At 42.4% G+C, this 9,512-nt stretch overlaps 1 long non-coding RNA gene across 1 annotated transcript; it reads left to right on the plus strand.

Moving 5' to 3' along the window:
- The first annotated feature begins 200 nt into the window (after positions 1 to 200).
- LOC104679757 lies at positions 201 to 3,431 on the plus strand. The gene is made up of 2 exons (XR_750368.1): positions 201 to 635; positions 3,198 to 3,431. It is a non-coding gene; the product is annotated as an uncharacterized LOC104679757 (long non-coding RNA).
- Positions 3,432 to 9,512: the final 6,081 nt, after the last annotated feature.

A 9,512-nucleotide genomic window follows, 5' to 3' on the forward strand; every position in this document is an offset into this window, starting at 1 on the left:
GCTGCTGCTTCCTGCATCCAGCATGCTCCTGGGTCTCCTTCCCCACCTCACAGCCATGGCAACCAAACACACGGGCTTGTTAAGACCAGCAGCCCAACTTCAGCAAGGTCTAGCTGGCCTGGACAGAAGAGCCAAGGTACCAGATCCATTTCCAAGGCAAAAGTCCCCAAGTTTATAGTTAAACTCAACTTGCTTATTTGTGGATTTTGCTGGGGCAGAGTAGCCCCACCTAAAGGGGGTCGCATGAAATCTTACCCTTTTCTTTGTCACAGAGTATAAGAATAAAACCTTTGATGATTGAATGGATTATCCTCAGGATAACATCTGTGATTCTTCATGAGAGTTATGTCTTCTTAAACCCTTGGAAGCTGTCAACACTACAGATTTCCCAAAGCACCAAGCTGCAAACAGCAGATTGCTCTTAAGCAATGATGCTGAAGCATGAAGCACGAATCATGTTCCCATATCAGTTTCTTTCACTGCTCTGAACCCAGCACCTAGCACAGCTCCTGATAGAGCTGTGTCAAACATGATAGAACTCCTGATAGAGCTGAGTCAACATGTCTGTTTAATGAGTGAATAGGAGTGGGCTATCCCAATGCAAATTTCAAAGCTCTCAGCAAGACAAGGTTGAGGTAAGTTCTTTGCCCAATTGTCAGCGATTTTTACACGATTAGCCATATCTCATCATTTCCCCAAATAAGTGGGTGTGATTTGGGTAGGTTGTGGAGGAAGGAAAGGACGATGGTGGTCGCTGAAGAATTCTACAAACCAAAGATAGGAGCAGGAAATGAGCATGGTGTGCTCACTGGACAATGAAAACCCTAGTTTAATTTTTATTAAACTAGAAGGCCAGATATTAAACTTTCTCTAATTGAGTCACTTGTTTTATCTTTGACTGGATTGAGTTTTAAGAAAACCATATGACTATTCACTCCTCCTCTTTTTCCTCCCTCAAAGAAACCAATGAATATTCATTCCTCCTTTTTGTCTCCCTCAAAGAAAACTCAATCAGTCTTGGATAAAACTACACTTACAATGGAAGCAGGAAAGAAGGGACCTAAGCCATTGTCCGGTCCTGCTGTTGTCAATCTTCAGAGCACATCAAAATTGTCTGTGAAACTTTAGAAACTTTAGGAATGATAGGTGTCCAGGCCCCAGTGCAAGCCGACTCAACCAGGACTTCCAAAAGCAGAGCCAGGGTGGAAAGGTGACAAAGCTCCCTAGGTGATATTCCTGTTCTGAGAATGATCCTGATGCATGGTCCTGCATGTCACCCAATCCACTGGAACTTCTACAACATAAAGAGAGTTACTTGTTTATATGGCACTTGCTAGTTTCTGTGGTTTCTTAAAGTGTGTCCCCAAATCAGCTTCCACATCTCATGTGTCCTCAGATTGGGGTAGAGAGCAGAGGGACCCTTTGTTGTCCACAAAGGGCAGCATGCCCACTGGTCCTTGCTTTTAGGTTGGTTATATTGCTGGGAGCATGGCACTGGATGGGAGTTTAGATGGACTTTGGGGAGAGGGAGAGCACAGGACGTTAGCCAGAGGGGCTGTCAGTGTAGCACCTCTGTGGCAGCTCTCTGTAAGAATTGGAGCTGGTGCATTCGTGGCCTGATTTGGTCAATCACTCATTTATTTTTCATTCCTTTGTCAATTATTTGGTGAGTACCTAGTACATGCTAAGGACTGCAGACACTACAGTGCGCAAGATAGCCATGTCTCTGCCTCATGGATCTGAGAGTCTGAGATGGGGAGATACAGATAATAAATAAGTCAACAAATAAATAACTTTTATACAGATTTTAGTGAGTGTGGCGAGAGAACTGAACAGAGTACAGCTGTGACCGATAATGACAGTCCTCAGAAATAGCTCTAAGCTCCTCTTCAAACTCTTTTACCACTACCCAAACCCACACTGAATCAGACAAAGTGGTCTTCTGTGTGCTGTGTCACACTGGCTAATTATGCCTATCTCCTGCCCAGGAATCCCTTCCCGTGATCTCTCCATCCTCTTCCACCCATCTCACTTTCTCTGTATGATTTACACCTTAGCATTTGGTAATGCCAAATATTTCACAGGTGAGGGAGCTGAGATCTGGACAGCTGAACTGTCCTGTTCCAGAGCCAACAGCCAGCAAGTGGGGGTCTTCAAATCCACTCTTGTCCTTTTCCCTCAATGTTCCACCCACCTTGGCCTCTCTGCAGCCCCCAGGGTAGTTGTCACAATTCCCTGTCTTTAAAAAATTTTTTTCTTTATTATAATCAAGACTTTCAATTAACTTTTCTCTGTAGAAACGACTATATTAGGCAAAAGTTTGTGTGGGATCCAATAAAACATCAGATGATATTGAGCATACGTCAGGCAAAGCCTGCAGCCCAATAAGTTATTATGTGTAAATGTTACAACTTTATTTTGAGGAGAATACATGTGTACTATCAAGCTGTTTTATGGATACGCAGCATGATTGATTACAGCATGCAGATCTGTCGCAACAAGATAAACTCAGATAGAATAATCTGTGGATATTTAGGCCTCCGCAATTTGTTATCCAGAGATGACTCTAGAAATGATAATTCCTTCCATTTCAGCAATTTCTTTCTTTCCGTCCCCAGTGAAAACCCATTTCCAGAGTGCTGACGTCTGATGCCAGGGTCCTCTTCTTGCTTCCGTCTTTTTCCAGTTGCTCAACAGGAAGCAACGGAAAGTTGTATTTGCTGTCAACGCTGCTGCAGCAGCAGCTGGGACTTGGCCTAGAGTGGGCAGGTGTTGAGGGTTGAGAGCTAGGGCTGCTGCCTGAGAAACAGCCTCTGCTTTTAAGCTGACAAAAAAGCAAACACAAAAATAATCACCATGATTTGTTTAACACATAAAACAGTTTCAGTAAAAATGGATTACATCAGGTAACCAACTATTTTGCAGATCATCCCCAAGCAACTTGTTGCTAAAAAAATGACTGGATTGAATTCACTGGCAACTTTTCGAAGAACCATTTGGGGAACAAAGAGTTGCTTGAATGAATTAGATCGAGCCCAAGCCCCCCTTCTTCCTTGAAGCCATTGCCGATTACCTTGGGATACAGTGACTTTCTCTGAGCTCCTCTAAGAGTCTGGGATCCCTCTTTTGATAATGAGTCATCAATGTCCATTCCCTAGGATTCCTGTCCTGAGTTGTGACTTCTCTTTGATTGTTAGACGAATTACGATGTGCATGGAGAGAAGCCATGGCCCAAGGATGGGAATTGCAGATCTGGAGGCTGAAGCCCCGCATTAGCATCCCGGCTCTGCTCCCACTGGTTCTGTCACCCTGGGCAAAGCACTTCTCCCAAACTGCAGTTCCACCAACTGAGAAGCAGAGACAATGACACCTGTTCCACTCACCTTGCAGGGTTGTTGTGAGAAGGAAATAAAGTATTTGAAAGCACTTTATACACTGTGCAGTTCTATTCAAGAAATACTTATGAAGCCACTAAGACCACTTCATCTGCTTTGAGTGTAAATGTGACCATTTTGTCTTTATTTTCCTGATCAATCACTTAAACCTCAACTGCTTTTATTGTCAGGAAGTCCAGCTTCTCATTTCATTTCCCCCACTTGCATTCCCTCAAAGAGGGAGAAGAAACTGAAAGCCCCCTCTGTTTATGACACTGCTACTTGGCGGTGGAGGAGTGGCGTCTTTGCTGCATTCTGGTCCACAGGGCCTGTGTTGCCTGTGGGGTCCTGCCTGGCATCCTGATCATGCCCTTGTGGGTGCAAGTCCCTGTACCAGCAGTTTTGCTGTTTCCTATGCTTGGGTCCTCACTCACATACTCTCATGTGCTAGGGCACTGTTTCCCCAAAGCTTCTCCAGAGTGACTGGGTACGGAAGCATTTCCCATTTCTACCATGTCCTATGTCAGAATCACTTTGTCCCTATAAAATCTCATGGGCCTCAGGCCTGGTCACGAGTTCACATCCCCTTTTCACTCTTTGGAGGTCCCCTTTGGGGCCCCAGTTATCCTTACTCGGCCGATTAGCATTCTGAATAGGAGAAATGACTCTAGAGTTGGCCTGTCTCAGTTCAAATTCCAGCTTCACCACTTCTTAGAGAGAATTACTTAGGATCTCTGTGCCTCAGCTTTCTCATCTGGAAAGTGGAAGTAAAAATGATCTCATCTCATGGGGTGTTGTAAAAATTACATGAGAAAATAGATATAAAGATTCCTCTTAGAAGAGTGTCTGGCACAGATTAAGCACTAAAGGTGCTGTTAGCTGTTTCCTACTCTGACTGAATGACTGACCATGGTCCCTGTGGTTCACATGAATGAATTTCTCTAATCTGAAGCTTTTACTATGGGGATTAGGACATGCGTTATCCCCCACTCCAAAGGCAACTATATTCATTACGTTACATTAGGGCTCCAGGAGCCTTCTGCCCTTTGCTTTCAGTGCCACTTAGCAAGAGTTGGATCTTCTAAGTTAAACAAAAAGGGGAGGAGGGAAGGTTGTATCAGTTAGCGTTTGCTGTATACAAATGGCCACAAAAATGTTGTGGCTTAAAACAACAACCATTTATCTAGTTCTGTGGTTTCAATAGGCAGCTTATCTCTTCTGGACTGGTTCAGGGGGTCACTTATAGGGCTTTTGAAAGTGTCTCTGGGAAGCTGGTGAGTTGGCTGGTGGTTTGATGATCTAGTGTGGCTTCACTTATGTGTCTGAAAGTTCACAGGCTCTTGGGCAGGAATTGGCTGACTGTCAGCTGGGGTGCCTTGGTTCTTCTCCACAGGAGCTCTCAATTTCTAGCAGGCCAGCTTGGGCTTATTCACACGGTTGTCTCAGGGTTTTAAAGGTGGCAAAATAGGAAGTTGCAAGGCCTTTGAGGTCTAGGCTTGGAACTTGTGCATTCTATTGATCGTATGCACTGCCTGATGGAAGATGCTTTGCTGCTAAGATTTTGTGGTTATTTGCAGTTTATACAGCAGTTAAAATTTTTCCTTATGGCAGTGGGTACTTTCTTAGTTTCCATTTGCATTCTAAGAGGGCTGGTGATTTCTCCTTTACTAAGAGTTCTCTCTTTTTTTAAAAAAATTTAATTTATTACATACCCACTCTGTGCCAGGCACACAAAAAGATATGGTGGTCACAGAGTATTCAGGGAGAATATGGAAAAGAAGGTAGAAGTGCTGTGTCTGTCTGGCAGGGGCTTTAAAGAAAAATAGGAAGACCTCCCTGAGAAAGTGAAGTTAAGGCTAAGTCTTGAAGGACGTGCAGAAGTTACCCATGTTTGGGAGTTGAGGGGAATGAGTGCAAGGATGAAATGGAAGGTATAGGAAAAGATCACCCAGTACTGCTCCCTTAATTACAGTGAAGCCTGGAAACCCTCCCAATTGGACTCACATTTAACAGAAGAGCAGGAACCTAGGCCTTCTGACCATCTGGTCTTGATTTACTCCAGGAATTAGGTGATCAAATAGATACATCTAAGTTAAGGCTACCTTGGAAAGTCTACTCACAGATATAATCATGGTTTGTCTTGAGGTTTCTGACTCTGCCTCCCTTATGAGGTTTCTGACTCCACATTCCTTCCATCCTCGACTTCTGTATATCTGTACAAGTGAAGATTTGATCTAGGATTGGCTGGTGAATAACCCAAACAGATGTCTCCACTCATAGCTCAATGTGTTCCCTGTATACTCCTTTGGCCAATGAGGTACCTCTATGCAACCAGACATACTGTAGGTTGACCAACTCATATCATCCATGCTACATGCAACATGTCAGAAAAAATAACCTGAAGGACATCACACCAAGTGAAATAAGCCAAATACACAAAGACAAACACTATATGATCTCACTTATATGTGGTAACTATGTAAGATGATGGATATGTTAATTTGCTTGATGGTGGCAATTATCTCACAATGTATCAAATCAACACATTGTACACCTGAAATATATATATATATATATATACAGATAAAAATTATATATCTAGAGATGAATAAAAAGTGTATATATATAGACAAAATTGTATATATACAGTATGTATATGTAATATGTATATATATACATGCACTATATATACACACAGATATATTTATATATATACAACTTTATATGTCAATTATACCTCAGCAAATCTAGAAAAAAGATACAATCATGCAGAAAATTTTATCAAATATTGTGTGGCTGCAAAAATGTGTAAAAGGCCATAAATTTGATGGTAATGCTTCTAAATACTTGGCCTTTGGATTCTGCCTGAACTAGAAATGTGCTTCATTGCAGCATGCTGGTGCTCCTTCTGGCCATGATTCCCAGCTGTGGACCTGGACCATCCCCACAAGCCAGAAGTCAACCATGATCTCCACCATTGGCCATTGCCAGCACTTGACTGTATATAGACCTTAAAACATTCTTACGTTCATCTTTTCATGTAATTCTTATAAAACTCTACCAGACAACTAGATAGAAAAGTCTTCATTTAGTGGATAAAGAAACAGGCTCATGGGAATTAAGAAACTTGCTCAAAGTGTCAATTAATGAGGGATTGATTTAGGAGAGAAGGCCAGATCATGAGCCTGCAGGAGCAGAACTTTCATGGACAAATACAGAACAAACAGTCTCTGGCATGACATCAGGGTGCACCCTCAGGGTCTCCTGATCTCTGGTGAAATTCTTATCAAAGCCAACCAGCCCAGGTGTTGGTATCTTCTTGAGCCTTTCTCTCTGATTTGACTTCCTTGCCCATGGCTTGATGCCTACAACACCCATGTGATGCTTCCAGCCCTACCTGCTCTTGTAGGTTCCAGAGTGCTTAGTCAGTGAGAAGCAAAGAAAGCAAGGTTATTATTGCATATCACACACACCCTAAAACTTCTGCCCTATGAAAGGCCATTTGCTGGTGGGTGAGCAGAGCCTTGAAGCCATGTCTTATTTAACCAAATCAATGCACACATATTGCCCAGCTGTTAGAAACGGAGAAAGGGCCATGGAAACTCCAAGGGAGAGGAAGCCTGGCTTAGAATATTTGACAAGAGGCGAGTGATTAGACTCTCTTTGTGTTGCTGAGGGCAGAATTAGGGCAAACTGCTGAGCGCTTTGGGAAGCCCATTTAATCTACCTCAAAGAAGAACTTTCTAACCCTTTTGACCTGTCCAGAAGGAGATTTTGTCTTAAGTAATCATTTATGTGTCATTCATGGGAATTGTCGGTCCCATTGCTGAAGAGCAAGAACTGACAAAAGAGGTTTTTTCAGTCAAACTAAAGCCCATCAATTTTTCTTTATTAGGCCCAGCCATTGGTCCTAATTTTAGATTCTGGAGCAGAATCAAATAAAGCTAATCACTGTTGCACATTTTACAAGAGGGGCTTGTAAATGAATTTCTAATTGGTGGAGTTTCAGGCATGGTTATGAAGTGAAATGAATTTCAGGCCAGGGAGATATTTTGGGGGCAGTGTGGTTTTTTTTTCAGAGCCCTTAAATCATGCTACGGTGCTGACCAGCTACCATTCTGGATTGGATGAATGGGTGAGAAATTCACTTTAACTTTCAATTGCTAATGATTTTTTTTTTTTTTTTTTTGGTGGGGATGAAGTGGCAACAGTCAGGCATCAGAAGCTCCCTCTGAGTCTTTGGTAATGTCCCTTCCTCTTCAGACTCAGATGATCAAGTCTTCTCCTCCCCCTACCCTCCAATTTAGGAAATAGGTGTGCTGGATGGGGCAGGGGCTAGAAGGGGCATTGCACACACGATCCTCTACATCTTGTCATCCACTTGCTTGGGGATCTTTGTGGAAATATTCAAATGATTAGTGTAAGCAATATTGATAGCACCCACAGGATGGGCCTGAGAAGAGCTCCACCAGCTCAGCCAGCCCCTAGTACTAGACATGGCTGTCATTACTGGAGGTACCCTGGCTTCCTCCTTCATGGGCACTTTTGGCTGAGAGCAATATCTGGGAGCACCCAAGAGGCATTTGATCTTTCTGCTGAAAGTCACAAGGAGAGACAGGTGCCATTGCCATCAAGTCGTGTCATTAGGGCCCCCTGCCTCCTGTTTCCATGACACCTCCTTCCTTCCTGCCCTCTTTTTGTGTCATGCACATTGTTTTGGGCCACCTTGGGTCCCAAGCATGTTGGAAGCAATAATGTAGTTGGTAGTAATAGTTAGGTGCTAGTGGTTCACTGAGGCTTCAGTGAGGCAGTGAACCACAAGCACTGTATAGGCCTATATATGCGTGGCCTAGGGAGGATAGTACAATCAATTTCCTGGATATTTCCAGCTCTCTCAGTCTTCTTTGTTCATTTAATCAACCAGTATTGTTTTTTTTTGGGTGGTAACAAGGAAACAGCCTGATCCTCTATTCTCCGTCCAGGCATCCATCCTTTCATCCATCCAGATATGCACCCATGCCTGTATCCATGCATGTATTCATTTGACAAGCACTTACTGCGTATTGACAGAGAATCAGACACTGTGTTCATTACCAGGGACACACTCAGGGTAAAATGAAGTCCTTGAATTTTAGGAACTTATGAGCTAGCTGAGAGTCCTGCAAATAAACATGTCCTGCAAATACAATGATGCAATTGCTGCATTGGTTGTTTGCACAAAGGACAGTAGGACCCAGGAAAGGCCTGATTACCTGGGAGAGTAAGGAGGGTGTGAAAGGAGACTTAATAGATGAATTAGCATATTCCAGGCAGACAAGTAGTCAGTGAAAGGTATGTGCAAGATGCAGAGATAAGAGATGGCATGCCATGTTTAGAGAGAAGTTCGCAGAGGGCAGGGGCTGCATCTCTTTTGCTCCTCATTAAACATCTGCTCATCGTGGACCCTTGCCCTTTCTATAATATATAGCTATACATATATTTTATTGTTTGCATACCTGAGTTAAACTTTTACTTGTCAAACTAGCATATGTACATAATTACAAAATTCAAATTTTTGACAAGACTTAGGAAAAAAAACCCTAGCAGTTTTCTGGCTCACCCTTCCTTCCTCCTGGGTCTTACTCCTTAGAAACACCATTTTCAAATTTTGAACAATTCTTGCTGGCATTTAACTTCATACTTCTAAATAATATGATATATCTATAGGCTATATTTTTTACCTTCTATCCACAGGAATTTAGACATTTTCTTTTTTAGCTAACATACCATTCCTCTTCTTTCCTTCATCCTCCTAACACAGTTATATTGCTATTTTCTGCTTAGTGAATTTTTAGGATTTTCATATTTATATCTATAAAACTATTCACAAAGGAATACAAATATGATTTTCCTTTTTAAACAATTGTTGGTTTTTCCATGAGCTAGTAATTGTCCAATGTAATAATTTGCCTAGTTTTCTATGTACCTATCACTGATTCTTTCCCAAAATCTCTGGCAGTGGTACCAAGATATCCTAGACAGAGTCAAACCCATTGGGTGACTGAACAGTGTTTTTTTGTTTGTTTGTTTGTTTTTTTCTTGGAACCGCTTTTCCTTGGGCCCCAACCTCCTGCCTATTTGATTTGGACTGGCTGTCTC

Source organism: Rhinopithecus roxellana, chromosome 21, assembly GCF_007565055.1.
Source record: "Rhinopithecus roxellana isolate Shanxi Qingling chromosome 21, ASM756505v1, whole genome shotgun sequence".
NCBI classification, from domain to species: Eukaryota; Metazoa; Chordata; class Mammalia; order Primates; family Cercopithecidae; genus Rhinopithecus; species Rhinopithecus roxellana.